The sequence below is a fragment of the Mandrillus leucophaeus genome, unplaced genomic scaffold (assembly GCF_000951045.1).
Source record: "Mandrillus leucophaeus isolate KB7577 unplaced genomic scaffold, Mleu.le_1.0 Scaffold451, whole genome shotgun sequence".
In the NCBI taxonomy this organism is placed as follows: domain Eukaryota; kingdom Metazoa; phylum Chordata; class Mammalia; order Primates; family Cercopithecidae; genus Mandrillus; species Mandrillus leucophaeus.
Window position 1 is genome coordinate 667,474 of NW_012104821.1, and position 7,667 is coordinate 675,140.

The window sequence follows — 7,667 nt, forward strand, 5'->3', positions numbered from 1 at the left end:
CCACCCGTCTCGGCCTCCCAAAGTGCTGGGATTACAGGCTTGAGCCACCGCGCCCGGCCCATTTCTGTTGTTTATAAGCCATCTAGTCTATGGTATTTTGTTCAGCATCCCAAACGGACTAAGACAATCTCCCCATTAATTTAGGTCTTATTTCTCTCAACAGTGTTCTGTAATTTTCTGTATTGCACCATTTTATTGATGCTATTATAAATACTAGTTTTAAATTTTCAATTTTTCAGTGCTAGTGTATAAAATTATTTACAATTGTCTATAATTTATATTTGACCTTGAATCCTGCAAACTTTGTATAGTTATCTATTCCTGTAACATTTTGGAATATCCTACATAAACAAATCTGTCCTCTGTATTAAGGCAGTTTTGCTTTCTGATATCTGTGCCTTTTATTTCTTTATGTTTTCTTAATGTACTGGCTAGGGCCTCCAGTAGTGTTGAGTGAGAGTGGTAAGAACACACATCCTTGTCTTATTCCCAACCTTAGGTAGAAAGTGTTCAGTCTTCTACCATTAAGTATGATGTTAGCTGTGGATTCCTTTGAAGACAGCTTTATTAGGTTGACAACGTTCCCTTCCACTGCTTGTTCACTGAGAGATTTTATTTTATTATTATTATTTTTTTAGCATTTATGGATTTTTTTTTTTTTTTTTTTTTGAAACAGGGTCTCACTCTGTTGCCCAGGCGTGAGTCCAGTGATGCAATCATAACTCACTACAGCTTCTAACTTTGGGGTCAAGTGATCTTCCCACCTCAGCCTCCCAAGTAGCTGGGACTATAGTAGTTCACTGAGAGATTTTATTATGAAAACCTTTTATCATAGAACCATTTCTTAAGATCTCAGAGACCTTTAGTTTGGTGTTTGATAGAGTCTTATGAATAGATATAATATGTAGAAGTTTAAATAAGGTGCCTCTCCATTAACCAAAAGAGCATCTCAGCATCCCTTCTGGGCATTGTTCCCCTGCAGTCTCACAGACAGGGGTCCAAGATAGAGAAGGGCCTAATATATTTAAGCCATGGCTTTTGTCTAATGACACAAACCCAGTAAAATTAATGGAGATAAATGGGAAAAGGGTTTTTATTGCACTGGCAAAAGCAAGGCCAACTTTGTCCAAATAAAATGGAAAGAAGTAGTACAAAATGAAAAGAGACCTTCGAACCCCCAAACTGCAGTTAGAAAACAGATGAAATAGGCCTGTGAAACTACTCAGTTGAAAATGTTTACTTTTTATGGGAAAGCAAGTATGATTCAGAGTACAGAACTTCAGAAGAGTCACTCCTGTGGAGTTGCACTGGTGCATAAGAAACAGATAACATGTTTCTGCCTGAATTTAGGAATTGCTGTGGGTCAGGGGCTGCTGTGGAATCCCATTTCTTCCCACCCAGGCCTTTTTAATGGGAATGTCTATTTTAACTATCCCATTCCTGTCCCAAACTCTGTATTGGTTGTGTGGGGAACAGATAACGTCTCTTTAGCTTATAAATGTTCAAATCTAGAGGAGCAGGAGTATATTCAAGAAACCAAACCCAAGGACTCTTTTACGATTTTTATTTGTTTTTATTGTTATTTTTAAATTTTTATTTTTATTTATTTTTTGAGACAGAGTCTCACTGTGTCACCCAGGCTAGAGTGCAATGGCGCAATGATCTTGGTTCACTGCAGTCTCTGCCTCCCAGGCTCAAGCGATCCTCTACCGCAGTCTTCTGAGTAGCGGGACTATAGGCACATGCCACCATGCCTAGCTATTTATTTGTTTGTTTTTGGTGGAGACAGGGTTTTACCATTTTGCCCAGGCTGGTCTCAAACTCCTGGGCACAAGCTGTCCTCCTGCCTTGGCCTCCCAAAGTGCTGGGATTACAGGCATGAGCCACTGTACCCAGCCACTTTTCAAAAAATGTTTTGAGACGGGGTCCCATTCTGTCACCCAGGCTGAAGTTCAGTGATGCAATCATAGCTCACTGCAGCCTTGAATTCTGGGCTCAAGTGATCCTCCTGCCTCAGCCTCCTGAGTAGCTGAGACTACAGGCACATGCCACCACACCCAGCATGTGTTTGTGGGGAGTAGAGGGGAGTCTTATTTTGCTGTTCTTGCCAAGGTTGGAGTGCAGTGGCACAATCATAGCTCACTGCAGCCTTGACCTCCTGGGCCCAGGTGATCCTCCTGCCTCAGCCTCTTGAGTAGCTAGGACCAGAGGCATATGCCACCACGCCTAATTTTTGTATTTTTTGTAGAGACGGGGTCTCTCTGTCTTGCCCAGGCTGGTCTTGAACTCTTGGACTCAAGGGATCCTCCCACCTCAGCCTCCCAGAGTGCTGGGATTATAGACGTGAGCCACTGCTCTTGGCCCTCTTTTCTGGATTGCACCTTATTTAGTTGACCAGATCCTGGACATAAAACCAGAGTCTGCTACTACGGGCGTGGGACTTTGGTGTGGCCTTAGGAAGGTAAGTGTTTCTTGTATGTGGGAAGTATAAATATTAATAATTTGTAGCCACGTGCAGACTCCGATGGTTTTAAAACATGGCCCTAAAATTCTTTGATAGTTTTACCTCCCCCTTGTATCTGCACTGACCTTTGACTGCATTTCCCAAAGGAGTACAACATAAATGATTCCATGAGATTTCCACAGCGAGGCCACAAAGGGCCATGCGGTTCCCTCGTGGTTATCCTGGAACATTCCCTCTTGAGATACTTGCTCCTCTTAGTGCTTCCTCTTGGGAACTAGCAGCTATGCTGTAACAGGGAGGCGTTACATGTAGATGGCTGCCATCAACAGCCACCAGCTGCTATCTGTCTTTTAGCCATTTCAAGGAAAACATCAGATACAAGAGTGATGATAGAATCAAGGTGATTCCAGCCCCCAGCCTTTGGATTCAGCATCAGCTGTGTAAGACTTCCCAGCTGAGGCCCTGGACATTGTGAGGCAGAGACAGGCCATTCATTCCTACTGTACCCTGTCCAAATTCCTGCCCCATAATCTGTTAACATAATAGAGTGGTAATGGTTCTGTACCAGCAGTTCTCAACTTTTTATCTTGAGACTCTTATACTCCGAAAATTGAGCACCCCAAAAATCTTTTGCCAATGGGCATTCTATCTGTGAATATTTAATATTTTAGAAATTAAGGCCGGGCATGGTGGCTTTTGCCTGTAATCCCAGCACTTTGGGAGGCTGAGGCCAGCAGCTCAGCTGAAGTCAGGAGTTCGAGACCAGCCTGGCCAACATGGCAAAACCCGATCTCTACTAAAAATACAAAAAAACTAGCTGGCATGGTGGTGTGTGCCTGTAATCCCAGCTACTCGGGAGTCTGAGGCAAGAGAATCAGTTGAACCCGGGGGGAGAGGTTGAAGTGAGCTGCGATCATGCCACTGTGCTCCAGCCTCCAGCCTGGGTGACAGAGTAGGACTCCATCGCAAAAAAAAAAAAAGAATTGCAAATTTTAAAAATATTTTAGTAATATACATAACATGCTTTTTAAAAATAACTTTTCCACAATAGCAACAAAATAATGTGGAAAGAGTGGCATATTGCATGCTTTTGCAAATCTCTTTAATGTCTTAAGAGCTTAATACATGACAGCTGAATTTTCATACCTGTTTCTACATTTTTTGGCCATTAGTTGCTTTGATTAAAGTATATATAGAAAATTTGGCTTTGCTGAGATATATAGTTGGAAAAGAGAGAAGCATTTTCAGGTAATTTTGAATTTTCTTTGATATTACACCAAAGCTCAAGAAATGGTAGTTTGTGAAGGATTAGTTGCAATATGGAATATGAAATCCTGTCAAGGAATTGTTTCTTTTCTGTTACATTAAAATCCGTTTGTTTGTCTTGCACTATTTTTTTTCTTTCTTTTCTTTTTTTTTCTTTCTTTTTTTTTTTTTTTTTTGAGATGGAATTTTGCTCTTGCTGCGCAGGCTGGGGTGCTATGGTGCAATCTCCACTCACTGCAACCTCCGCCTCCTGGGTTCAAGCGATTCTCCAGCCTCAGCCTCCCAGGTAGCTGGGATTACAGGCACCCACTACCATGCCTGGCGAATTTTTGTATTTTTAGTAGAGACAGGGTTTCACCATGTTGGCCAGGCTGCTCTCGAACTCCTGACCTCAGTCAGTTACCCGCCTTGGCCTCCCAAAGTGCTGGGATTACAGGCATGAGCCACTGCGCCCAGCCTATATCTTGCACTTTGGCTACTTTATTAATGCATGATTTTATACCTTACTACATGACTTAGAAAATAGGGCCAGCACAGTGGCTTATGCCTGTAATCTCAGCACTTCAGGAGGCCAAAGTGGGAGAATCACTTGAACTCAAGAGTTTGAAAGCAGCCTGGACAACATAGTGAGACCCTTATTTCTAAAATGAAAGGAAATAGTCATTTACTTCATTACCCAGATCTTCCAAATGTTGACCTCTTTTATAGTACAGTGTCTAAAATAAACCTTCATGAACATGACCATTGATCCTATCAGAAAAGTTTACATGTGTTGAGACACTTCCAAGGTGACAGATCTAAGCTTTCTAACTTTTTCTGTTCCCTCAAGGACATTTTTATTTATCCCAAGTGTGGGGACAGTGAGGCATTCAGTGACCGTGCAGTTCAGTGCCACTGCCTTAATTTCTTTTTTTTTTTTTTTTTTTTTTGAGACAGAATTTTGCTCTTTTTAGCCACAGGCTGAAGTGCAATGGCACAATCTCTTCTCACTGCAACCTCCGCCTCCCGGGTTTAAGCAATTCTTCTGCCTCAGCCTCCCAAGTAGCTGAGATTACAGGCGCACTCCACAACACCCGGCTAATTTTGTATTTTTAGTAGAGACGGGGTTTTGCCATGTTGACCGGGCTGGTCTCTAACTCCTTACCTCAGGTAATCCACCCACCTTGGCCTTCCAAAGTGCTGGGATTACAGGCATGAGCCATGGCACCCAGCCCACTGCCTTAATTTCTGCTGAGGCACCAGCACTTTTGTCCACTGTTACATTGTGTCATCAGTATAAATGTGGATATGGTGAAGAGGTCAAGAATGTATTTGTGCTATTATAACAATAGTTTTAATCTCACAGACCCCCTGAAAGTCTTTTGGGTCCCTCAGCAGTTTACCAACTCTGAGAACCGCTATTCTGTATCACTAAGCTTGAGGTGGTTTTTTTAATACAACAATAATCAGAACCAAACTCATACCCTTTTTTCTTCTTCTTTTTAATTATTAGTTTCTTCAGTGGACTAGACGGCTGGCTGGGAAGATTCCAGGGTCCCAACAGCTTCAGAGTTGCAAAGCCTGTAGAGGTACTGTTTGCTCACATAGAGCCTAGGTGTTGAGGGCTTAGACTCAAGCCCAGCTGCTGGAATGTGGGCCTTGCAGCTGTTACTGTTGAGCTATGTGTCTGGGGCCCTTCCCTTAGCCTTTCCTGAGTCTCATTCTCCGTTTGTTAAATGACATCATAAATAAGGCAAATGATTTTGTTGCTAAATGCCAGTGGAAACTTTCTAATAGTCGTAACTGTCACAAGGTCTGATGACCTCACAGTTGTTTTGCCCTTAATGGATGCCATAAAATGCCTGTGGTTCGACTCACTTCATTACAACTCCCTGAGGGAGCACCACTGTTACTGTCTTCAGTGATCTGTGTACGATGAAATGTCCACCACCATCTCTGATGGATTCCAGTACCTTGTTTCACTTGGGTCTGTCCAGTCTTTAGAGTTAACAGGGGAACCCTAGTTACTGATTCCAGACTTTCTGGCCTCACCCAAAATTAACAGCAGCCAATTTGCATTCTTCTGGGTTCTATGTTGTTGGCCCGATATTTAGAATTATTGTGTGCCTCTGGGCAGAGAACTCACAGTTCAAAATATCTTTTTTTTTTCTTTGATACAGGGTCTTGCTCTGTCACCCAGGCTGGTGTGCAGTAGTATGATCATAGGTTACTGCAGCCTCCACATCCTGGGTTCAAGTGATCCTCCCACGTCAGTCTCCCAGGAGCTGGGACTACAGGCACAAATCACCATGCCCAGATTTTTTTTTTTTTTTTTTTTTAAACTCTCCTATTTCTTTCCTCTCTCTTGTTTTGGAAGTTACTCAGCAAGCTGCATCTGTCCAATTGGATATGTATGTCATGTCCTGTTAGAATGAAGTATTTCAGAGTATAAGCATGATAGTAATAAAACTCACAATATTGTCATTAAGCCACTTACTTTAGAGATCCTGTGATGAACCCAAAATCTCCCTTATTGCTGACCCTGGAGACCTATTAAGTCTAGGTGAAATAATATCAAGAGTTAGACTGATCTTTTTTTCCCCAATCACTTTGCCTCTGAGTAACCATTCTTCAAATTCAGAACCACACTCAAGGTAAAATATAAGTAAGGGCTGCTTATTTTTTGCCTTTGTTTTGGCACCTGTAGACAATACAGTTTATGTAATTTCAGGTTTTCACTGTTATATACAGTCCTACCTTGGAGATTTGTGGGTTTGCTTCCACAGACCATCATAGTAAAGCGAGTCATACAAATTTTTTGGTTGCCTAGTTCATATAAAAGTTACGTTGGCTGGATGAGGTGGCTGTCACCTGTAATCCCAGTGCTTTGAGAAGTTGAGGTAGGAGAATCACTCGAGTATAGGAATTTGAGACCAGCCTGGGCAAACATAGCGAGACCCCATCTCTACAAAAAAGATTTCTTTTAATCAGTCAGGTGTGGTGGAGTAGCTGTAGTTCCAGCTACTCAGAAGACTGAGGCAGGTGGATTGCTTGAGTCCAGGAGTTCAAGGCTACAGTAAGCTATGATTGTGCCACTGCATTCCAGTCTGGGTGACAGAGCAATACCCTGTCTCAAAAAAAAAAAAAAAAAAAAAGGTGCTGAGCGTGGTGGTTCATGCCTGTAATCCCAGCACTTTAGCAGGCTGAGGCGGGTGGTGGATCACCTGAGGCCAGGAGTTCAAGACCAGCCTCTCCAACATGGTGAAACCCCATCTCTACTAAAAATACAAAAATTAGCCAGGTGTGGTGGAGCACACCTACAATCCCAGCTACTCGGGAGGCTGAGGCAGAAGAATCACTTGAACCCAGGAGGCGGAGACGGCAGTGAGTCAAGATTATGCCACTGCACTCCAGCCTAGGCAACAGAGCAAGATTCCATCTTTAAAAAAAAAAAAAAAGGTTTATTAAGTGTGCAGTAGCATTATGTCTAAAAAACAAAGGACGCACCTGAATTGTAAAATACTTTGCTTCAAAATGCTGATAGAGAAACAAAATGAGTATGTGTTATTGGAAAAATGGTGCTAGTAGACTTCCTCAGTGGAAGATTGCCACAAACCTTCAATTTGTAATAAAAATAAAACCCCACACATTATCTGCAAAACACAATAAAATGAAAGTACATTATATGCTGATTTTCAGGAATTAGAAGGAAGTGAGAGTATTGCTGTCATCAGAAATAAGAGGATTGTTTTGCCAAGCTACTGAAAAAAAAAAAAAAAACTTTCATTCCTTTGTCAACTGCAAGAATTGTAGTATTTGACAAGAAACACCCAACTTGTCAAACACTACGATTCTTGCAGTTGACAAAGGAATGAAAAGTTGAACGTATATGTGAGGCCGGGGGACGGTGGCGCTCACCTTTAATCCCAACACTTTGGGAGGCCAAGGCGGGGGGATC